At 44.4% G+C, this 24,490-nt stretch overlaps 1 long non-coding RNA gene across 1 annotated transcript in view; it reads left to right on the top strand.

Moving 5' to 3' along the window:
* The first annotated feature begins 552 nt into the window (after nucleotides 1-552).
* LOC134510624 (uncharacterized) overlaps nucleotides 553-24,490 on the top strand; it is a 37,039-nt gene continuing 13,101 nt past the window's right edge. The window contains exon 1 of the long non-coding RNA XR_010069675.1: nucleotides 553-665. This is a non-coding gene — a long non-coding RNA (uncharacterized LOC134510624). The remainder of the gene's footprint in view (nucleotides 666-24,490) is intronic.

The following is a 24,490-nucleotide window of genomic DNA, read 5'->3' as shown; positions in this document are numbered from 1 at the left end:
AGCCTCTGGCTGATCACTTCCCTAGGATAATGAAAGCAGATGGGCCGAAGTGTCAGCAAGGCAGGGCTTCCACAGAATCCACCTTCCAGCGGGGTCCCTGAGGTGCCACCTAAACTCTGAGGAAAAGGTGTTTGACGTTCCTATGGAAAAACAGGCACGTGAGTTCAAGCCCAGCTGTTTCAAGACTTCTGTACTACACGTTTTTCATCAGTTTTCCCTTTCCATCAGTGAACAGGCTGCGAGTAGTCCTTGGTAGCGTAAAGTAGCCCTGGTAGCTGATACTCAGACTTGAGAGATTAAATGCGTGGTGTGCAGAATCGGGAGAATTAATTTGTTGGTGTTTTCTGTTCAGCAAGAAAGGACAAACAACCCGGACATAGAAAATAGCCTTTTTGTTCCTACATTAGTTTCCCACATAAAAGAGTGCAAAATAAAAGCGGGATCTAAATTTTTCCAAGGAAAACGTTAACTTATTGTAAGGTCAAAACTTCTCAAATTCTTACCTTGTTATTTCATTCTAATTCTTTTCACAAATTGATCTTTTTCTCCCAGCAGAAATAATTGGTTCTGGCCCATAACAAATCTTCACCTCGATTCCATTGGTTTGTATCTCGGGCAACACAAGAGACCTTCCGTAATGGCTCAAAATATCCCTACTGGATAATGTAAGTAGACCACCAAATTAATCCAATTAAACTTTTTACCCTTTCAAAGTTAAAACCCAAGGATTTGGATACTGCCCCACACACAGAACTAAACATGCTCAAATCTTTTTACTGTCTGTCATTTTTTGCGTGTTAACATACACTTCAATGAAAATGCAGTTATCTCTACTGGTTATTTCTGTTTACTAGTGTTGCCAAGTAATTAATTTTATGGTTAAAGCGAATGTGTTAAAATGAAGAACCACATCCCAGCAACATACCTACAGTTAAACAATATTACTCCTCTGTGTTTTGGGGATTCAAACCCGTCAATTCCTAATTTATTTCCTGACCTCCAGGAGGAACAAAACGGAACTGGACAGAGAAAGAAAAAGAGCAGAAATGATGCTGGCCTGTCTTGCTGAGTATACTGATGGATAAAGACTAATTCTCTGTGAACAGCACGACTTGCTTTATGGCGGAATGAAACAATGTGCTCAGAAAATGGTTGCTCTCTTTCCGTCTCCCTGGCACGTTGGTTTTTTTCCACATCTAACACCTACCTGTGCCGCTCACAAGGGCACTGATGGCAGCTGAGAGTTGCATTCAGAAGGGGGAAAGTGTTTCAAGCTGACTCATTTCAATAAGGAAACAAAATCCCTGAATCCTTGAAAAAAGGCACATAAAAAGTGCGTGTTTGGTGTTTCTCCTTTGCTAGCAATGCGAAATAAGACTGTAAAGGTTTTTTTCACACCTTTTTCGCCCTCTTTTACGCGGGGGCTGGTGAGTGGAGGAAGGCAGCGGGGCTCTCCGTAGCAATGCCCCATCTCATTCGGACCACTGCCTGCTGCAGGTGCGGGAGCCTCTTGTCTTCTTCTCTGTAAAAACGAGGCTCTCAATCAGTTACAAAATATTCTCCAAAAGTGTAAAAACAAGGCGTTTGTGTCAGGTACAAGCGTATGTTGATTTGACCAGATTTTATCAAACTAAACAGAGGTTTTGATTACTTTTTCTAGTATTTCGTATTACTCCAGTCCTACTCAATGCTGTTTCAGGTATAAGATAGAGCAGGGAGCTATTTTGCTACTGGCTCAGACCAGAGGAGCACCGTGGCCTGAAGAGGGGTTTGCTTTCCAAATTCACTGTAAAATTCAGAAGGGGAAAAAAAATTTTTTTTTAAAAAATCACTTTTGCCAGCCATCAAGGTTGTGTTTCGGGAAGAGCCATCCCTGACCGCTCCACAGAGCTTCTGCCTCAAGCAGAGACCAACTCATGTAGGTCTCCCATTTTGTGGTTCCTGGGAAGATGCTGAGCTGTTCGGTGGGGAGCAGTCGCTTTGTCGTGAATGTTTGCTGGGTTGTTTCCAGTCAGCGGCAGGGGGTCAGGTTTTGGGGGCCAGGCTGCTCATTTGTCTCCCATTTGTCTCTCATTTGGTGGCTTGCCATGGCCACCAAGGATGGAGGGAGAGGCTGATGGTGAAAGGTGGAGTTAAGCACTCCTTCAGAGCAGTCGCTGCGGGCGAGGTGGCCCTGCCATGGTCTTCCTGTGGCCGTCAGTACTCGGTTTTCACTGGGGACCATGCTCTTACACAGGGTGCAGTTCCACCAGGCACGTGAAAAGGGTGGCGTTTGGGCAGGGGCAACTCCGAAGGTGTGTCTTTTCCATAGTCTGAAAGTTAGAAAATGACACAAACTAGACAGAAGTCGACCGTGACATACTGCTGCAAGAAGATGACTCGCTGGATGCAAACAGTTGTTGCACGTACGATGCCTAATTAATCCCTTTGAGGTAGCTGGTACCGATAAGGACTCAGCTGGAGTGTTTGTGTGTCCACCTCGGGGCATGGGACTTCAGGAAAGATATAAGGGAAGGCAAAGGTTAACGACACGAACGATGAGGAATTTAGAAAATGAGATGCAGGATGGATGGCAAGTTTGAAATAATGCAAGCTGTCACCGGGTCTCTTGGCTCGGTGGTGCCACCCGGGAAGGTGTAAAAGCCCTGCTCAGAGCGGGGAGTAGCCTGTGGTCGGTCTGCTGTGAGTTGGATCAAGAGCAGTAAGTTGCGGCGAGGAAAATGTAGGTTAGATTTTAAGAAAAAAAAAAAAAAAAAAAACAAAACCAACTTGGCAACAGAGAAGAAAGAAGCCGCAGAGAGTCTGCTTATGGCGGTTCTGGGGTGTCCAGCACCAAGGGGGGTGTTTGAGGAGAGCTGGATTAATGCTGGTCAGGAGGGGTCTGGGTCACCAATACTGCAGACAGGAGAGGGGTAGGGGGCTCCCCGCGGTCTCTTAGAGCCACGTGGTTCCTTCATTCTTTATTTTTATGATAGTTAATACTGGAAAATGATCACTGCCGATGCGAAAAGTGGGGACATGCCTCTGTCTGGCAGCTGATCGTCAGGGGACGGAGGTGGGCGATGCGGGAAGGTGGCTCTCCTGACCTGCTCACCCCATCCTGGCAATTGCGGGTCGCTGCGTTCGGGGGTAGCTCTGCTTCTCTTGAAGATATCCCCTTCTTTGTATGTTAATAATTTCTTAAATTTTTCCAGCCCTTTCCATTATGGGATTTGTACCGATGGCTAAGTAGTATTTTTTCGTATCTGATGTACGCTGCATAGAAATAATATCAGCGCATCTTCCAGCCTGGATTCTACACTGCCTCATTGGGGGTTTTTTTTGTCATATGTCAGGTCACTAACATCACTTCAGTAGGGTTTTATAATTGCATTTAATATGTCACTTACTATGCACGCCTCATCTGATTTCTATGGCAATAATGAGATAATTTATCTTTGCTGTGTTGCACAGTCAGTTGTGTGTTGATAACGCGTTTAATTTTACCCAGTTACAAAATCTTGGCTGATTTTAGAGGAGGGTCAGAGCCGAGATAATTCCGTATTTTAAAATACTTATCAACTCCAAACCCTTAATGGTGGCTTTCTCTTTGTCTTTTCAGCTAGGGCAGCTCCATCCTGAGTTTTATTCAGAGAATTCATAAAACTTCTGTCATTTCACTGATAAACACAATGGGAAATTCTGTGCTGATGTTCATTAGGTGTTTGGGGCTCATTTTGGGGAGGGGGAAGATGGGGCTGGGGGAGACAGAGCCAGCTTCCCAGTGTCAGAGCTATCAAAACCTTCCTGCCTTGCAGCAATAAAAGCACAGTGAGCAAATTAAGTGGGGGAGAAATATCTTCTGTGACTCCTTCGTTCTTTTTTTTTTTCTTTTTTTTTAGTTTGACAGGAATCTCTGGAGCTGCTTTCTGTCGTTTTTAGCCTCAACAAGGGATGTCACTTGTAGGAATAGTTTTAGTTTTTAGCCACTTTTCCCGAGTACTGTATTTCACTCCTGGACAACAGTTTGCTTGTGAAGTTAATTGCTCTTTTATTTTACAGTGACCTTGACTGTGTTTCATATCTGAAGAAAAACGAGGTTTGGGTTTTCTAATTTAGAAGCACAAAAGAGGTTGAAAGAGACAGCGTTAATACCTGATTCGCATACCGAAAAAAAGGTGCTTGTGTTAAATTACAGGCTGCAGAAGCTGGGACTAAAGATAACATTATTAGACTTTTGCAATAAATATGATTAATGGGACAACAGGGCTATCATTTGGGCCAGCTCTTGTGTATATACCTTATTTATTTTCATGAATAGGATTTCATAATTTAAATCAAATATGTGCGTGCATGTACTTTTTTTTTTTTTTTAATCTCTTGCTTTCCCCTTATTTGGAGGCTGAAAATGTTCCCTGACTAAAAATGTTCATGTTTTCTGAAGTCCACTGTGGCAGAATTTTTAGAAAAGGAGGAACCGCCCCTCGTGTATCATCTCTTCCTCTGATTAAGATCTATGAGGCTTAGGAGAATACAGGTTATTCTTCATAATGGAAAAAACTTGCCTGAAATGTGAAAAGAGTAGTCAAGTAGAGAGAGCTGCCATTTTTTTAAGGCTATGAAAAGGTAGGATAAAAATGAGTGCTTTGGCTCTTGCTGAGCTCGCTGGGAACAGCTGCTGTGCAGGATTCTTCCTGAAAACCTTGTCCAAACAAATCATCATTTAAATACAGAATTGTTGCTTTACCAAAGCCTCAGTCTTGCAAGATCTTTCACGTCTGCGCTCGAGATGGATGTATTGTAGCGCGGAAGCCTGCGATACATCTCTCAGTAGCGTCTTAACCTCTGGTACGAGGGGAATCAAAGCACAGGGCAACACTCGGCTTGTGCTCACTCGTGTTTCGCCATGGCTTGGGTTTTGTCAAGCCTGTAAAGAAATTTGGACTCCCGCGACGATGCTCCCCCCTGCGTTGTCTGTCCGAGTATAGATAGAGTTTTTAGAAATTTAGAATCCCGAGTTGAAGGAAAAAAATATCCTTTCGCAAAACTGAGATATATTTTTTTTAGCCTTTTAAAAGCACAGGCATGGTAGATACTGGGTGGACAGTGGCATCGGCGGGATGGATCGGCACGATTCCCGTGCCTCCTGTGGGGTCAGCAGAAGCGTGCATTATTCTGACACGCTGTTTTGGAGGGTGGGGGGGGATCTTTCGAAGCCTTAAATCATCTTTTCTGAGCAAAGATCAGGAAACATTACTCTAGCAGCTAAACTAGACCTATGAGCCTTTTTCCCCCCTTGAAACCCTGCAGTGCCCTTTGTTCGCCCCCTTCCTTGCCTTGACTTCATCCCACAGGACAGAGCGCTCCCGCTTCCTTGTGCGTGGCTGGTTTCGCACCAGCCTCCATCACATTTGTGTCTTGAAAACCGGCACGTCTGTCAGCTCTCCTCTGGGAAACGGCTGATTTCTTTGTTTTGGCAAGCCGAAATAAAAGCTGAAAAGGGAATAAGCACATTTTCCCAAATACCGGTATGACCTGATATGCCGAGAGGTTTCGTTCCTGTCTCTGACCAAGATGTTAATCGCCATCTCAGAAGCTGAAAATTAGTTGAAATGGGGAAAAAAAAGAGAGATTTGGCCCATCTGAAAGATGAAATATTAATATTTTTTCTCTAAGGGCCTGGAAAACCCTTAACTGTTAGCAAGATAAAATACTTTGAAAAGTGTCCTAATGTTTAACAAATGACCAAAAGCATTTAGGGTGGTGGAAAAAAAATACCTTTTAAGCCTGTGGGTCTGAAATATTTTTCTGCTTTTGCTTCCTGGAGGTGGGAAGCGAGTGTGGCCTGAGTTCTAGCAACAGTGTGAGGTAAAACAAGGTGACCACCCGTCCTGCGTGCGATCCCCCTCTGAACCGCCGTGACCGCTGCGCTGGGGAGTCGGGATTTCACGGGCAGCCGAGGGGGCAAAGGCTGTTGCTCTTGGATAACGTGCAACGTGTTCTTCGTGTTTGTAAAACTCATTGGGGTTTTACTGAAATGGCTTTGGTCCGGGATTTAGATGGGCGCCCGGCGCCGTGTCAGCAAAGCTGTGTTTGCTCACCAAACAGGTTTTTGCTGAGGTGGTACATCAGCTCTGAAACCCTAAATGTCAGTCCCTTTTCCAGCCCATCTTGTGCAGAGACTAAAATAGGAAGTGCAGCTTCCCCAATGCGTCGTCCCGCCTGTCATCCAAGGATGGATAAAACATGTTTTGAAGGCGCGGGCTCCCTCCCAGTACGCCTGTTTGAAGTTGGTTTCCCTGCCGCAAAGCTGGCTGCCTTCCCCTTGGCTAAAATCCGGTGCCTGTTCAGGAATTGTGTTCGTAAAACCAGTTTTAATCTCCGCACAGCATGTTAAACTGGTGTCAGCCTGGCAAAGGGACTGTCCCATGAAGTGCGGTGGATTGCCGTCCCTTCTGTAGCCAGCGCTGCCTTTGTAGGCTCTCCCTTTTTAAGGGAACAGTGCCGAATTTAAACAAGCAGCAGGAACAGCTTGGCTTTTTGATCCCTATGCTGAAACACATCCTCATTTGAGGATCAAGGCAGCTCTGGAAATTCCTACATCTTGAGCTGTTAAATGATGTAAAAGCCTGCAAAATGAATATACATGCAGCGCAAAGGTGTAAGCTTAAGTGCTGAAAGCAGCGTAACTGTATCAGTCCGTGCCAGAGCCCAGATGAATAAAACCATCCCCGGGAGTTTTCCTGGTGGGTCAGAGCTGGCCGAGGAGCGGAGCTGGCTGTGGCCGTGCCACTCGCCTTCCCGCCTCCAGCAGAGCTTGGGCTTGGGGGCTTGCACTACGGGCCTTTGCTCGGTCGAGATGGGCGCTCTGATTTACAGCTGGTGTTTGAAGGGACTGTCTGTGGGGAAAACCCTTTGGAGGAACACCGGGGCTGGGTCACGTCTATTCCTACTCTCTGCTGTCTCGGGTAAAGTGGCTTGCAGCTGATGGATGTGATGCTGAATGGCAGCGGTGAAGGCATACGTATTTCCCAGGATGTCACTAGAAAGGGGAAAAAAAAAAAATCTAAAATGTAGTACTGTGTCTTCAAAAGAACATGGCCCCCGTGCTTGTTACTGTCATGAATGTGCGTTTAGGGAAACCTGCCTGGTATTTCTCATGCCAGATACTAACATAGTCCTCTACCGGTAATATAGAAAAAGGCACAGATAACTCTCTATATATAGCATCTATGGATTTGGGATTAGCCTTTTTTCTTTTTTTTTTCTTTTTTTTTCCTTTTTTCCTTTTTTTTCTTTTTTTTCTTTTTTTTCTTTTTTCTTTTTTTTTCTTTTTTTCTTTTTTTTCTTTTTTTTCTTTTTTTTTCTTTTTCTTTTTTTTTCTTTTTTTTTTTTTAAGAAGGGAAATATTTTTGTTAAACATCCTTATGTTTCCTCATATTAACTGAGCGAGTAGGTATTTGCATCTGGCTGGTCTGTGGGCAGTTTAAGAAGTGTCATCACATAAAGAATTTATCTGGGAACCATATTTAGTTCTCGAGTGTATAAATATAGAAGAATGTAGGAATTTCCTGAAAACTGGTGCATGATAAAATTAAGGAAGAAGAGGAGGAAGTCCAGTTTAATTTCTGGCAGGTCAAGGTATAGAAATACTTGTACGTGTCTTGCTTGCTTTGTAGCATCGAAGACACACAAATATTTTTCCTTATCTAGGATCCCTGTCAAATTATCGGCTTGGGAAATGAGATGTGCATTGAATTTTGACACCAGTGACAGCCCAAGGAAGGGATTGGTATCATTTTGGTACCAGGTGACGTGGCTGTACCATAGTTTAGCAGCTGGCTTAGTGATCTCCAGGGTAAGAATTTCTTCCACTTCATTGCCAGCATCCTCTTCCGAGGAAATCAGTGTGGACTTTTGCAAATAGCTTTGTCCTTTCTCCAATAGACTGGGCTCTTAATAATCAAAACGAGTTGCAGGCATTCCATTAATTGTCCAGATAATTAGCTTTAGGCAATCTGGCATTTCATCTTTGTCTCTGACTTAATCTCAGCTAGTTTTTGTTCAGCCACTGGCACGTGTAATTCCTCATCTATTTTGACATTTCTCTGTCACGTTAGCATTTGTCATATTTCAATTCCTCTAGACTCGAACAAGCTTTAATCAATCGTGCTGGTTTGCAACTTACTTATGCTACATAAAACGCATACAGTTGTAACTTTTGTGGTCTGATGATTCGGTAGACGTGTGTTTTCTGTTCCTAACACGCGCCCGCCGTCTTCACTGGTTTGCCTCGTATTTCTCGTCGCGCCTCCGCGTAGGTTGTTTAAAAACCTCCCGCAAGAATTCTCCTTCCCTGGGCGTGTATGTGGTATTTTAAACCTAACTTTGGTTTTATTCATCCCTAGAACGATGCCAGATGGTGAAACGCAAGGACGTGCGATAGCGCTGCGTGTGTCCGTGCGCCCATGTGTGCGTGCGCGCACACACACACACACGCACACGCGTTTCATCTCTGCGTGCATGGACGCACAGGGCAATTCAGTGCGATGGGAAGTTTTATTAGATAATAAAGCTGCATTTTAAGTTATGCAGGTCACTTCAAGTGAGGACTTACCAAAAAAAAAAAAAAAAGGATTTATTTAGCTCTATGCTGTATATGGCTTTATAAAAAAAACAGTTTAGAAAGCTCTGCTGTTACTGATGGGGAGCACTTCTGTTACCTTTCCCCAGAAGCTGGATGTTTTCTGCTGCTGGGTCTGGATGAAAAAGGAGAAGGTGTTATTCTTTGTTCATTTGGAAAACTGTGAACCTGCCCGTTAGTGATACTGGTCCCAAAGTGCTAGTCTGAAACACCTCACGGGCATCAGGGGCTGGCCCTTAAATCTGTCACTAGTTCCCTGGGTGCTGCACACGTTGCATCTGAAACTAGCAATGAGGTGGAAAGATTTGGCAGTAAAAAGAGGAAACATCTTCCTGCTAAGTAGATTTTTATTTTTTTTTAAATTAGGTTTGAAGAACAACTTTCTGCTAAGTAGATTTATTTTTTTTTTTAAATTAGGTTGGAAATTGCTGAAAAATTCAGAATACTAGAGCAAGATCTGGTGGAGAGGCGTTGCGTGTGCAGAGGATAACAGAAGCACGTTCCTTATTTGAAAATTGGGGGGAAGGTATATACAACATGTATACATTCTGCTATATAGCAGAAAGAACAAAACCTCTCAATAGTTCGTTCACTCAGTTGTTCTACACTTTACTGAATTTCCTATCCTTGGTTTGCTTTTAAAGGGGAGACACTGTGGCTTCTTCCCCTAAGGCCAGAAGTTTCCCCTGGTCGTTTTTGGGTTGTTTGGGTTGGGTTTTTTTGTAAGCCTCGGAGCAGTTGGGCAGAGAAAACTTTATCAAGATACAAGTGCTTCAAAGAGCTGCGTACCCTCGCAGGGCAGCTGCTCTCCTTAGGACCCTTCTGACCAAGACGTGCCCGTTGGGGTGGAAGCACCACCAGCAGCATCACATCTGGCATCCCGGTGCCCCGCAGCCCTCCTCCTCTGCACTCGATGACACCACCTCGTGCTGAAGCTGCTTTGGGCTTTGTATCTTAATTGATCACTGAAATCATTGCAAATATCGAGGGTGCTAATGCTTAAAAAAAACAAGCTTGCACCTTCATGAGGAGCCCCAAGGCTTGCTGCCCAGCACTGCTGGAAGTGCTGGGCTTGGGACCTAACTAGGACCAAGCACTGAGCACCCCGATGTCGCACAGGTCCTTAAAGAAAAGAAAAGAAAAAAAAAAAAAAGAAAAGAAAAAGGGCTTTTTTCTCAGTGATATTTCTGAGTCTTGTGTCCATTTCTGTGTGGGGAAACCTGCCTTGTGCTGCTTGACTTTGAGGGAGACGTCGAAGGGGCTTCTGAGCTGCTGCATTTCGGGTGTGAAGCGCGAGACAGTGGCTCAGCAGTTCTCCTCCAAAGAGCTCTGCTGCTCAGGAAGGGGTCTCCCGTGCAAACACTGGAGAATAATATAAAGGGTGCTGCTTTTGCACGTAAAGCCCGGTTAGATAAATGCCTAACTTTGTGTGCACTAGTAGTCCTGCCTTAAGTACATTGTAGAATTGGAATTCATAAAATCCATTACTTCATTGATACCTAGTTGCTGTAGAAGTCCCCTAAACGGAGTTTTAAGTACAGTTATGCTTTTTTGAAGACCCTAGTCCCCTTCAGATAGAGAGGAACCGGCTGCAGCTTTTTTCTTCCTCTCTTTTGTTTTTTTTCTTGCTTTTTTTCTGATGAACCTGATATGGCCCCTCTAGCCCAGGACGCTGTGTGAAGGCTGGATTTTTCATGTTTCGGCTTCAGTTTTTGAAGCACTGTGGTAGATTAGGTATTTGTAGCTTTTAGTAGAGTTAAATTGGGTTCATACTGTAATCTGTTCCTCTTTATGTACGATTTCCTCTGCAAATATACTGGTGTTTCATGGCAAGAGGTGTCATTTTATGTAGTCTTCTAGAGTCTAGGTCAAACTCATCAAAAGTTCCAGGCTCTAAGATTTTACCATAACTCATCTGATCTCTTTCGTAACACCATAAATCTTTTACCCGCTGGCTTGCATGGGGCTTTGGTTGATTGGTTTTAAAACAAAAAAAACCCCTGTTTTTCAAGGGCAAGTTTACTCTGCTTTTGGTAGAGGGATTTACCACCTGTGGTGCAATAGGTATGTCTCCCTGACTAAGAGATCTTAAAGCCAGAAGGGGCTATTAAATTATTTAGTTGGCATGACACGAGCTGTAAAATGTGATTTAAACTAGGTATTTTCTGCAGCTAATCCCCCAAGTGGAAGCAGAAGCTGTTTCAGCCCCCTTGGCTGAAAAAGCATCTCCTTTTCGGTCTGTTCCGGAGCAGCTTGGTCTCTCCTTGCGTTGACTGAAGGAAGGGAGATGGACGAGGTTGCTTGTAGACTCCTTCGGTAAATATGTACAGTTCATTTTTAATAAGGACAACTTTCAAGTCGCGTGATTCCTTCTACTTGCGGGTGACTCTTTCTCAGCCTCCTCGCACATTTTGCAGCCGTGGGAGGAAGTATTTGAACACAAACATCGTTTGGGATTTATGGAGACTGCTCGTGTGAGTGGAGTTACTCATTCGCATTACTATTTGCCAGCGTAAGCTCGTGCATTGTACTTTGCCTTTTATTTTTCCCTCCATGGACCCACCCTTCGGCGGGAGGAGCTTGCAGGGAAGAGCAGAAGCACACGGTGGGATCTGGGTTCAAGTCCCAGCTTCAGCCAGGCTGATTCAACCCCCGCCTTTCAACAGCTGGGCTGAGAGCTTTTCTCTGATTTATTGCAGGCGTTTCTGGAGTGAAGAGGTGAGCTGCTGCACCTCTGGCACATGTGCTGGCTGTAGATAGGCATTTGTATTGAGATTACCTGAGAAATGGGGTTAGGGAAACTTTAAAGCCCACGGAGCTAATCAGCATCCTGCATGCCCGGTCTATCAGGCACATCAGATTCCCGGGAAGGACAGAAATACCGCGTGCGGGAAATAAGGGTCAGGAGTGACAGGGTGGGGAGGAGGGAGAGAGAGAGAGGTTTAAGAACCAGCCAGCAAGAAAATGGAAAGAGACGGGCATGCCACCTGTCAGAAATCAGAAGCTGATGCATGCTTACGAGAGGAGCCATTTTTTGCTTTAGCATCGCAAATTTTAGATCGTTGCTGTTCATTCTGCAGTGGTTGGGCAGAACGTCGCACGGTGAGGTCCCAGGCTGTGATGCTTTGGTTGTCATCTTTGTGGTACTCTCCTAAATTACAGTAATAAATGTAATGCATTAGAGTAATAAGGTATAATGCAATATTTTTTTTTCTGGGTGTGACAACAACAATTTGCCTTTAATCAAGAAGTTATATCCTCCTGAAATTTCATTTGTAGGCTGTTTCCTAAAATTAGGAGCTTAGACTATTTCCTGTCAGTCTTAGTCTGCGCTATTTCTCCTAAATTATTTAAAGGTATTAAAAATGCATGGCATATACACTGTACCAAGTTTAATGAAAGAAAAGATTGCTCCTGACTTTACATGGAATTACACATTAGCCATTATTTATTGTTGCACTTTATTTCATTTGGGAAACAGAATTAACTCAGATGAATACTTTCTGATGGACATTACTCAGTAATAACCCCTATGTTGTTTAACGTATTTTGTAGATCTACACATTACGTTTCCAAGGGAAGCTCATTTTCCATGCAAATTGAACGAGGCAAAGTCACCTTTTTAAATTGCAAGAATTTACCATGATAAAATCTAGCGTTATCTATAAATGATGTGTCTTTTTCTGTCTCCAGTTAGGCTGGAGGGAGTCAAATAAAAATTTAAGACAAAATCCCTTCTCCTTTCTCTCCTCTCTTTGCCAGTCTCCTCTGTTTATGTTTTAAGGATTTGGGGTTTTGCCTTGAAACTGTAGAATCATCAGTGAAGCTGCAACCTTGTTAAAACACTGTGAAGTTAAATGAGTTTCATGTAAGTGGTCAGCTGTTTTATTAGGTTTCTCTGATACTTGGCACCTTCGCTTTGACTGGAGAGTCTAATAGGTTGTTAAAGAGTAAAGCAATTCCACTGGTAATTGGATGTGTATTAGCCTGGCTTGATACTGAAATACTCAGAAGAGCATATGTATCAGTTGCAGAAAGACGTAATATTTTTCTCCTGATGTCACCCATGTGCATAAGAGGCAAGAGCTGGCAATGATGGGGACTGTGGCTGGAGACCTCCGGAGCCACGGCCGAGCTCTGGGGCTGCGCAGGAGCGTTCGCACAGACAGACGAACGCCACTTGGTTCCGCTCCATGTCTCCTCTCTCGCTTATCAGCAAGGCTCACGGGCTGGTTGCGATCTTCTAAATCCAGCACTTCTGCAAGAAAAATAAAAATAAGTCGTTTAAACAACTGTTCACAACAAGGCTGCAGTTTTGCTGCTTGGGAGAAAGGTGCTGTATGAGGTTGTAGTTGTCAAGGTCTCTTTGGGCCTTTGTCAAGGGGTGTCTTATGTGAAGTTTTTCTTAAAACCTGTGATGACCAGGAGTGGGACGGTCCCTTCCCCAGCCCAGTCGATCCCCGCATCTCTCCTTCAGCATCTTCTGGTGGTTGCTTGACTTGAGGGCTGACCTCCTCGTTTGCCGGGGGGTTCGTCTCCTGCCCCCCGGCCGCGGCATCGCCCCCGCAGGCAGCTGAAGCCCTGGCATTGGAAGTGGTCTGTCTTGTGGCAGGCCATCCCCAGCCAACGCTGCCGGTCTCCACCGAGAAAATCTTGGCCAAAACAAAGAGTGACCTTGTCGGTGGTGCTGGGTGCAGTAATTACGCACGTTTGCATAAATGTCGCTAACATGTGCTATTGCTTCTGGATGAGAGCTGGTCCTCACTTAGCAGCAGCACAGTACTAAGCCATTAATTATAGGAGCCAGAGGAGAGGTACAGCTGCAGATCTGCCCCGTCAGGATTTATTAGGCTCCATTTTGTAATCAATGGTTTATTAAACCATCACAAACGGTGCATGCGCTCTAGCCACGGCCAGCCACAGCTCTGCTCGGATATTTCATCTGAATCAATGGAAGCAATCATCTGCTTTACATCAGGTATCGAACCTGATCAAGTGATAAATGACTTTATTGTCTGAGTGGAATTGACTGGAGCTGATGCCTGGAGCTGGGGGTGTGGTGGTAAAACACTGAATTCCTCCATAACTGGTGCTTTTGTGCCTTTTTTTTTTCCCCTCCCCATCTTGCTCTAGCTTCTGCAAAGCAAATCAGAGTCTTTATCTCTGCATGGCTGAACCTGGTGCAACGAGGGGAGAGTCTCGTGAACCAAGAGGGAGTGTGCTTTAAAGCAAAAGTGAAGGGGGTTCATTAGGTGTGAGGTGCATTAGAAGTCAAGGGGGTGGCCAGAAGCGGTGGCCACTGTGCTGGTCTCAGCTCTGACCTCTCCGCAACAGACGTCACACACAAATGGTCCCAGTGGCGATGCTGTGGGGCCCTTTGGCTTCTAGAGGCTGCTGCCAAAAAAAAAAAAAAAAAGCAAAGCAAACTAAATTACATATGAAGTGAAGCAATCCCCAAAGCCCTGGAAATACCCCCTCAGCCCTTCTCACTAACGTTGACCAGGCAGGGTGTTGACGCTAAGGTCAACAGATCATAAAATTTCAAAGCACAATAGCAGTATCCTTTTTATTCTTAAATTTAAAAAAAAAAATCCACAGAGTGGCAGCTGATTTGTTTCGGGAGATGGCGGGGCATTGGCTTACATTCATTTCTGCACACAGGGCTCTGTTTTTAAGGGGGACAGCACATCCCCTTATGTCCCTCTGAAACATGGGGCTTTGGAGCTCACAAGTTTTGTGTTCTTGTAGCCTTCATTCTTCTCTTGCCTCTGGCCAGAGGTCTCATGAAGAAGCCGGAGTTGCTCAACTCTTCCCGCTCACTGCGTGTTGCCCTTGTAGCACAGGAGACTCCTCGCCTAAGGACGTTTTGGTTGGAAACTCATTTGGAGGTCATCGTTCTTGCATCATGTAGTCATTTCTGTTACTGCAACGGCAGAGGCTTTTCCTCGCCCGTTATTAGCATATGGTAAATGAATGCCTTTGGCTGGGTGGCCCAAGAGTGGAAAGCCCCATTTAGGGTACCCTACATGGTGCCTGTTGAAGCCCGTAGAGCGTCTCCTGTTTTCTGCAGTGAGCTCCAAGCCTGTGGATGTTGTAAGAGAGAAGCCTGACTCGGTGTGAATCCCTTGCCTTTGCGCTGAGGGTAATTTCAGCCCAGACCTGTGTCCTTGACGGCTAATTCACCGTCACGTGGGCTGCTTTGCGGGGGCGGTACGACTTCCATGTTGTGTGAGGTCTGTTAGTGACATAATGAGGCTTTATTGGATTAAAGGGCTTGCTGCCAGAACTAATTGTTCAAAGGAATATATGGGTTTTAGTAATCCTCCAAAACTAGCCTTTATAAGATGTGCATTCATATATTTCATGCCCATGCTAGCAGTAATTCAGGCGTGCTGTGCCTCCCTGACGACCAGTATGTACAGGAAGGTAGGCATGTCGTAGAATCACAGAGCCATAGAATGGTTTAGGTTGGAAGGGACCTTAAAGATCGTCTAGTTCCAACCCCCCTGCCATGTAAAACCTTGGTATCCAATGGTGTTACACAAAAAAAGGGCCTGGGGCAGTGTATTATAAAAAGTGTTTACAACCTGTATTTGCTAAATTACATCCATGGTACTTTGTACTCAGCCTGCTGCCCTGAACACAGAAAGCGATAGGGAGGTCATTTTATTTTCTCCTGGGACTAACATGATCTTTTGTCTTTTCCGAGTAGTTTAGTCTGAGCAGGTTTCTGTATGGGCTGCTGGTGGTGGTGTTAGACAGCAAAAAACCCAAGGCTCAAGTACTCAAGTGCTTCCTCACCATGCACTCACTTTCAGAAGTACGTGCAAAACTTTATAAACTAGCAAATGTAGCTGCAAAAGAGCAAAATCTGATAAGCTCTGCCAGGAATGCCTTGTTACGTGGCATTACTGACCCTTGGTGTGGGCTGTGCAAACCCGCTTCCCAATTCCCAATGCCTGGGCGTGCTGCCTGCGCCGAGCGGGACCCGGACTCGTATTCCTGGCTCCGCTGCTGGCTGATGTTTGACACTGAGCAAGTCACTTAACATCAGCGTGGCCACCTTCCCCCCTTCTCGGGGCTTATTTGGTGGTTGCATAGCTGTAAACTTACAATGCAGAATGGAAACTTTCCTGAGTAGAAGCAAGGGAGAGAATTAATTACCCACCGGAGCTCACAGTTGATGCTGCGTGATGGGATAGCACCAGGGAGTGGGAGATAGATAGGTAGGTGGATGGATGGATGGATGGATGGATGGATGGATGGATGGATGTGTAGCCATCTGGCAGCCACAGGCCGCTCCCTGCGTTTCTCTAACAGCTTCCTCAGAAGAGCTGCCTGGACCACATGAACTAGACCTGCAGGGTGGGAGACGAGGGCAGTTGCACACCTAAACCACACAGAGAGATAAATATTCACCTGTCATCTTGGGCAGCTGTTACAAAAACCTGCTCCCGAAGGGCAGCTCCAAAAAGGTAGAAAGCAGCATTTTCAAGGATTTGCACAGATGAAGGGGAAAAAAAAAGACAACCCACCCTGAGTGTTTAATTCAAGACACCCAAGCAGCAAGTGTCAGCATAGAAAGAGAAAAGCATGAATATACCCAGTCCTAAAGACCTGTTCCTGCCCAGCGGGGGGGGAGCACCAGTGCGATGTGTGGGTGAAGAGGTCGGTTCCTGCCAGCACCAGGCTTTTGGGGTCTATCCCTGCGAGCTGCAGCCTGAGCACACCTTTGCTCCCGCCTGAGTTGTCCCCTGCAAGCGGGCAAGGACCTCGTTGGTGACTCAGTTGATGCCAGTGGCACCCCAGCAGTTGATGTCCACCAAGGACACTTTTCCCAGTCATCACGATGCCTACTGCTCTTACTTTCAAAAACGTTCGTAACCGAAATTCAGCTTGGAATAAGTGAAGCTCTCTGATTTATAAAAGGGAGAGCTGCTATTTTTCACTGTAAACATACTTCCTAGTCATTTTTGGTGCTCTATCATAGCAAGAAGATGTACAAGATTGAGTTCCTAACTGGTGACTAACACAGTGATACCTTTTGTGTGTGTATGTGTGTGTGTGTGTACTCCTAATGTTTTCCCCTCCGGTACTACTAGTCATAAAAACTTGGTGAATCTAAGAAATGTGTAAAGCTGCAGTTGTTATATCTTCTTTCCACCAACCCATTTTCTGTATAAAAGAGGTCAAATCACGTTAGGTTTTTACCACTGAGATCCCAGGGCTTCAGAGCAATGCGAATCTGTTCAATGGAAAATTAAACTAATGTGTTCTTATATTAACACACTAAAAAACTGCACTGATTTTTCTTTTTCTTTTTTTTTTCTTTCTTCCTTTTCTTTTTTTTTTTCTTTGCATTAGTTTAGAGAAGTTAATTATCTAACCATAAAAGTGCACGGTGAAAGATCATGAATGGACAATGATTACTCTTTAAAACATTTTGCTGGACAGCGAGTTACACAAAAAGAAGAGATTGTTGCTTCAGAGTTGCTGTCTTGTTCCTCGCTTGGGTATTAAATGCATTCAGATTTATACTAGCCGGTTCTTTGGTGTGCAATTTGTGTGCGTGTTGAGGGGGTTTCCAAAAGTGTTGTGGTTTGGGGTTTTTTTTAACCCTCCGGGGACTTTTTATGTGCAAGCCAAGTGCTTCTGCACGCATGATAGAGCAATTTCTTCGCTCTGGAAAGCGCTGCTAGATAGAAATACAATAGCAGAGCAAACACTGACTTCCTCAGAATTGTTACTTGTTCAAATAAGGATACCATAACAAAATCTTACACGGGGTCAAAAGTGCTTGCCTCTCTACTGATGAGATCTCTCTCAATAATTTTTGGCAGGTTTCCAAACAGAGGACATAGTTTATTGAAAGTTGGTGCACAGGGTAGAGAATAAGCTTGTATACACTCCTGAACTGTAAAATCACTTAATTTAAACCTTAAATCTATTACTAAGTAGGGTTTTTTTTTTAATGATTTAGGGCTTTTTTCCCTAGCTAGAAGTAGATTGTCAGCGTTTTATTTTGGTCAAAGGACTCATACTGATTTCCCCTCTTGGAAAATCTGAAGCTTGATGGAGATGTTTTGGGGTTTTTTTTGAAAGTTTTGCACTTCATCTCATTGGAATGGTTTCATGCGGTGCCAGCAAAGCCTGGAGAGTAAAGGTGCATAAATATACACGCACACACATTCTTGCAAGAAGACTAGGTTATTCATACAGCGTATTATTATACAAAAGTCTGTCACGAAAACTTGGAACTCAAGCTAAGCATGTACATGTATATGCAGAGCCCATTTCAAGAGCAAATTCACAGCACATACTGATTTCAAGGGGATTAATACTCTGTGAATTATACATATCCAAGATACGTAGCAGCCGTGTGGGTTTGGAAATGGAGAAAACTTTGGCGAGAGGTGGAGACTGTGTGTCCACACTGAAGATGGACTCAACTGGGGCAGATCTGACAGTGCAAACCAGCACGAGGTCTTTTGGCTTTGGAAAAGGAATACTGATATAAAACAGTGGAGCATCTAGTTCAATCCGTATAGCCTACAGATCTATTACTATTGCATATAACTAACAATTTCATACTAGCATTTTAAACTACTTCTCCCTTCTTAAACCATATGCTAATTTTCTTGAAGAGATGTCTAATTGCTCTCTTTATATGCAGCTCCAAGTCAAAAGCTTAATTTATCCCTCCAGTTGGATAATTAAATCATACATTGTTCATCTCTTGTGACTCTTCCTGTCCCAGAAATCTTAAATTCTTCTTCTCTAGCTGTCTTCCAGAGAGCACAGCTCCTGACAAAGCCTTCACCTTTAATTTACTTGTGCCAGTAAGACAGCAGTTTGTCTCAATTCAGAAGCGAGGCTTCATTTTCCTTTCCTTGAGTTTCACTGCCTATTTCTTTTCCTAGAAAAGAAACCCCATCTCTCCCACATGTACCTTCTTCAGGCATTACAAAACAGAATTATCTGCATTGGTTTTTTTTTCCCTGTGACCTGATTTTGCAAACCTGCAAGTACTCCTGTTTAAATCAGCAGCCTGGCTTGCATGGGGATCATAGAATCATAGAATTGTTGAGGTTGGAAGGGACCTTTAAGATCATCAAGTCCAACCATTAACCTACCCTGACAAAAGCCACTTCTAAACCATGTCCCTCAGTGCCCCATCTACCCTTTTTTTAAACACCTCCAGGGATGGTGAATCCACCACCTCCCTGGGCAGCCTATTCCAATGTTTAATAACCCTTTCAGTGAAAAAATGTTTCCTAATATCCAATCTAAACCTCCCCTGACATAACTTGAACCCGTTTCCTCTCGTCCTATCGCTTGTCACCAGGGAGAAGAGGTCAGCCCCCATCTCTCTACAACCTCCTTTCAGGTAGTTGTAGAGGGTGATAAGGTCTCCCCTCAGCCTTCTCTTCTCCAGGCTAAACAACCCCAGCTCCCTCAGTCGTTCCTCATAAGGTTTGTCCTCCAGACCCCTCACCAGCTTTGTAGCCCTTCTCTGGACATGCTCCTTCTTGTAGCGAGGGGCCCAAAACTGAACGCAGTACTCGAGGTGGGGCCTCACCAGTGCCGAGTACAGGGGGATGATCACTTCCCTAGTCCAGCTCACCACACTATTCCTGATACCTTCCTGGGATGGTTTGGGGAACGGGTTCACCTGAAAATCCTAAAATGCAATTCCTGTGTACTGCAGTATGAGCAGTTTGGGGCAGTTAGGGCTAGAGCTGCAAGGGCGAAGCTCCTGCATGGAAACAGATGATGATGCCTTGCTGCAGGGAAGTCCTGGGAGTCACCGATGCAGAGCCCCCCCGCAGCAGCAGGCTGCAGAACCATAGACTTGTATTGGAAAATAAATTGAAGGTCTAGGAGAGTTCACGCTTGGTGAGGCACTTCTATTAGAATTCCGTCCTTTGTGAGGTTCAACCTCCTTACTTCATTTATTTTCTTCGAAATAAGAAGTTTTGAAAGCTCAGCTGTGGATTGAGTAGACCTGAGCGTGAGCAGTCCTGCTAAAGTCAGGATGACCATGCACATGCCAAAAAGGAAGACCACCAAGTCAGCCTTTCTCAGATAAGAAAGCCTTGCATCTGGTAAGAGGGATCGCTGAAGGGCTTTCCTGTGGTGTGCTTGTGGGGTTATAAGAGATGGTGGGACAGTTAGTTTGCAAAGTGGCGACTCTGGTGTTGAAACGTTGGTTCTCATATTATTTCTTGGGTCTAACAGTGCCTATACCTGCAACCGCATTAACTTCGCTTGCTAAAAAGCTGGCTAAGGGCTGGCTTTGTGCTGTGCTTTGTGTTAGGGTACCGGCTCGCTTCTGAGGTTTCACAGCGTGGCGTGACTACTAGCAATGCTGACTTTTCTTTACTGGAACTGCAGATCAGCATCTCATACTTCACCCATTGATTTTTAAATGCTTCATGTTTTCCAGTACATTTCATTCACGTCGCTATTCAACATCGGTATTTAAACATCATTTAAAATGACTACACTGGTTTAGCAGGTGCTGAGATGCTGCTCGCCCTCGTTCCCCACCTTCCCCAGTATCGACCCTGTAGGATCTTCTGTCTCTGCTGTCTCCCTCCCTCCTGACTCAGAGTGATCCCTCAGGAATTCCTGGTGGAAAAGCTGAGGCGTTCCTAGAATTTAAATTAAATGTGCTTTGTACCCAAATGTACGCAAAGAGCGTGTATTTTGGGTCATGCAGCAGTCTATCTTGTGGTGCAGCACCTTGTTGAAAAAAGCCATCGGTGCTCCTGGTGGCCTTTGTAGCGTCAGCTCTCGCTGGTAAAGCCCTGCCGGCTTTGGGCTTAAACGGGACCACAGCAGCGATCGAAATTTCACTCTCCCTGCAACTGGCTGGAGAGCAGAGGTGGGAGGTATCACAACTACGGATTTTTTCCCTTCCGTTTGATTTTGAAATAGCTCATTTGACAGATTTCAGGTAATGGTCTTTGCTTGTGCAGAGGTTGCGCGTCCTTAAGTGAGCAGGTTTGAGTGCAAACAGGTAGTTTGCAGGAAGGTAAGCTCCTTTTTGTCTTGCAGTCAGGTGGCCTGATATCAGTGTAGGCATTCTTTAAACATCACTACTGCTTCTTTAAGTGTTGCTTCATTTAAAACTTGTAGAAGAGTGATGCTTAAAGAACAGACCGTAGTTGAAAGAAGGGGATGAATTGCCTGAACTAGTTTCCAGAATAGTGCACTACATGCTGTGGGTCAGCTTTAGTATTTACAAGTAGATTTTTTTTTTTTTTTGGTGTGCGTGTTAGCCTCGAGACAGCAAGGAGGAAGCACTGTGATACCGGGGCAGAGATTTTGTCAGAGGTCTTGTGTGTGTCTTTGAAAGGTCTGCTCCTGAGATTACCCAGATTGCTGAAGTTGCACAGAGACACGGACAAGGAATCCCTTTGAACACCGACCTTTTGCTTTTCCCTTTTGAGTCATAAAATATTCAAGGGAGTAGAAAGTGACCCATTTTGTGCGCTGCCTGTCAAAGCGAGCAGGGGAAGGAGAGTACAGCAAGGGCCCAGGTGGAACCCAGTGAATGCAAATGATTTATGGAGTAGCTGCTTTAAGCATTTCCAATTACTTCTGCCATCATCCAGTAGCGTCTATTTATGGGTATGAGCTTAAACACGGTGCGTAGAAGAAACGGATGGCGTAGGCAGCTGCGGGGACTGATACGCGCTGCAGCATCTCTCTCTGCCCCTCTGCTCACCGGGTATTTCCTTGTGATTTGCGCAGGGAAGAGAAGCCCTGCCGGGCAACCCCTTTGCTTCAGCTTGGCTTTTCCTCACAGCTAAGCAAGCAAACTTGGGTTCTTGGTGCATTCTCAGCCCAGAAATGCCTTGCGGGGTTTAACAGAGTATTTTTTTTCTTGTAGGCTGGAAAGGAAGGCAGTTCACCTGACCTAGCTGCACATGAGCAGGGAAGATGCTTGACGTGGCGGCTGGTTACACAAGCGTGTGCTCTTCATGTCCAGCCCAGAAGCATCCCTGGGCTCTGCCAGGCTGAGGGGTGTCTGAGCACCTTCATGAACCACAGCCACACCACCCCATTGGTGTGGAAGAGTGGCAATGAGAGAGAGAGGAGGCTAACTTACCTAGGCACGGTCGTCTGTAACAGTTTCAAACTGAAGGAGGGGAGATTTAGATTGGATGCTAGGAATAAATTTTTTACTGTGAGGGTGGTGAGGCACTGGAACAGGCTGCCCAGGGAAGTTGTGGATGCCCCATCCCTGGAAGTGTTCAAGGCCAGGCTGGATGGGGCTTTGAGCAGCCTGGTCTAGTGGGAGGTGTCCCTGCCCATGGCAGGGGGGTGGGAACTGGATGATCTTCAAGGTCCCTTCTAACCCAAACCACTCCATGATTCTATGATTCCATTTCAAAATAGGTGCCAGGGTATGTCTGGTGGTACACAATTCTCCCAGGAACTTCTTTACAGTAACCTTATGCAAAAGTGAATATTTCATTCCTCCTAGGTGTCAGAGGTTTCATCTGGGGTTAAAACAAACAAACAAAAAAACAAACCCCACAGAACAAACCGAAAATGGGGGTATTGGAAATAACCTCGTCTTCAAACAGGAGTGAGTCTGCAAAAGGAGGTTAGGTTGAGCTGACAGGCTCTGAAGTTACCAGGAAACACCGAAGCCAAAGGAATCAACCATCAGACCGCCCATCAGCTCCACATTTTAAGCTATTTAAGGGGGGGCTTGGTAGATAGTTTGTGAAGTTGAACAGCTTGGCGCACAGTGGAGCTTTTATAGGGCTTCGGTGTCAGTGAGCAGCACGTTTCGTAGTCCTGAGAGGCTTGAAGTATTTTCTCCTCCCTAGTACAGCCATACGAAGAACATATATACTTAGAAGTGACAGCAACGGATCGGCTAAAGATAGGACCTTTGGATGTGCCTTAAAGGATGTGGCCGGTATTCTGCCTTTATGCCAGAATTCTTGTCCATTTTCAGGAGTAAGAGCTATTTCAGGGCATCTTCTTTATCTCCCCTGCCACTTCTTACTTTTTTCTTTTTTTCTTTTTTTTTTTTTTTGATTAAACTGTGTCCTATTTCTGGTTAATGCGCGGAAGAGCATTATATGGTGCTGTGGTGATATAGCTCTGATTCCTTAGCGGGATCTTTAGGAAATGAAAAGTGATCAGATTCCCTTGTCAAGGAAGATACTGACTTAGACATCCCTCTTTTCTTAAAAATATAACCTAGAGATAAAACTTTAAAAAAACTTGCAACCCAGATAGTAATTGCGTGCATTTAAAATATAAGCCAGGACAGTTGGTTGTACAAAACTGTTTGCAAGCAAATAGCCTCCAAAAGCCCGCTGTACTATCCTTTCTTCATGGGCACTTAGGTCCTATATCGTAACTGATTTTATGAAATACAGTATGGCTGTTAACCAACAGAACTGAACTCTTCAGTTGCTTAGTAACTAATCCAATCCAAGGAGGAAATAAAAATAGCATACATAATTTTAGAACCTTTAGGACCTTTGCCAAGCAAAATATTCTCACTAGCAGCAGTCAGGTTTGTGATTTGAATGGGTTAGCTTAATAGAATAGATTCTATTTGTTTTATGTAGATAAATGGCCCGTGCTTTTCAAATCTGATTAATTACGTATCCGGGCCATTAGGTCTTGTAGCTTCTGTACTCTTCCACAAGTTTATTTAACTAAAAATATAACATAACTAAGTATAATATAAATAAAAATGGAAAAATGTTTTAGTTGCCGGCTTCTTTTCAGCCTTAATCTGGTTAAAAAGCTGAAGACGGCAGTATAACTCAATAAATCACATTATATTGCCAGGAGGAATGTCATAAGCATCTGCTTAATTCAAGTGTGGGTTTTTTTCCTATTCTCATCTGTAAAGCTTGTTGAGAGGAAAGAGAAAATTATTTCAAAAAAAAAGATATTATTGCCACCATTGGTGGCTTATTCAAGCAAGGTAGGAACCTGATACGTCTAGTTTCTCTGAAAATAATTCTTCAGCTGACAGAATATGCCTCCTGTTTTAAAATATGTCTTCAAAAATTTAGCATTTGTCTGCATTTTTAGAGGCTTGCTCTGTTTATGCGCATTGCCCGTGCGTTTGACAAGTTTCATAGACAAGACTTCTGCGAATTACGGCAAGGATCTGTGTTTTTCCCTGCAATTTTATCATCGTCGCCACCGGATGAAGGATTTGCAGGACTGAATCCTAACGTGTGTGAATAGCATCGCCGAAATCGGCTCTCTTGCCCTTATTCCTGAATAAGGTAGGCAGTACGGGATCCGATATTCATGTAATGCATGTATTCTGAAGCGGTCACGGTGCGTTGGGTTATCAAAACAGATAGAGTGCCCCTTTTCGCGAAACAATTTGAATACCAACTTCCGAGTACATGGATTCTGATTTAATTCCCCGCTGCTCTGAACCGTGCATTCAGGAAGGTCTCAGGTATTCCTTAATCTCTTGCAGTTCAATAAGTATTTTAATGTAGGACGAAAAGTGCTCAGATTCAGTTGTACGTGGCTGGTACATTTTTCTTGAAGAAGAATACACTTTTTTAGACGTCGTGATTCAGCACGTTTTTCATTCCACTTTAGGATTACCATCCTGTAGGGTAAAAAGCTAAATATAGCAAATACATGCCTCGCACGGTGGTTTTAATACTTTTTGCTTAATGCGTTTTTTGCTGGTGGAGTTTCAGGCGCTGCTATTCTTATTTGTGGCATTTTAATTTATTAATACACCTAACAGGCTCGTCTTGAAGCCAATTAAGATTTTTTCATCGTTGTGTGCTGAAAGAAATAGCGTGCCGAATTGAAGAGGAAGTTTCCGCTGGAGCATGATCGTAATTCGTT

This window comes from Chroicocephalus ridibundus, chromosome 2 (genome assembly GCF_963924245.1).
Source record: "Chroicocephalus ridibundus chromosome 2, bChrRid1.1, whole genome shotgun sequence".
Lineage (NCBI taxonomy): Eukaryota > Metazoa > Chordata > Aves > Charadriiformes > Laridae > Chroicocephalus > Chroicocephalus ridibundus.
The sequence above is the reverse complement of the archived record's forward strand: the minus strand, read 5'-3'. Positions and strand labels throughout refer to the sequence as shown.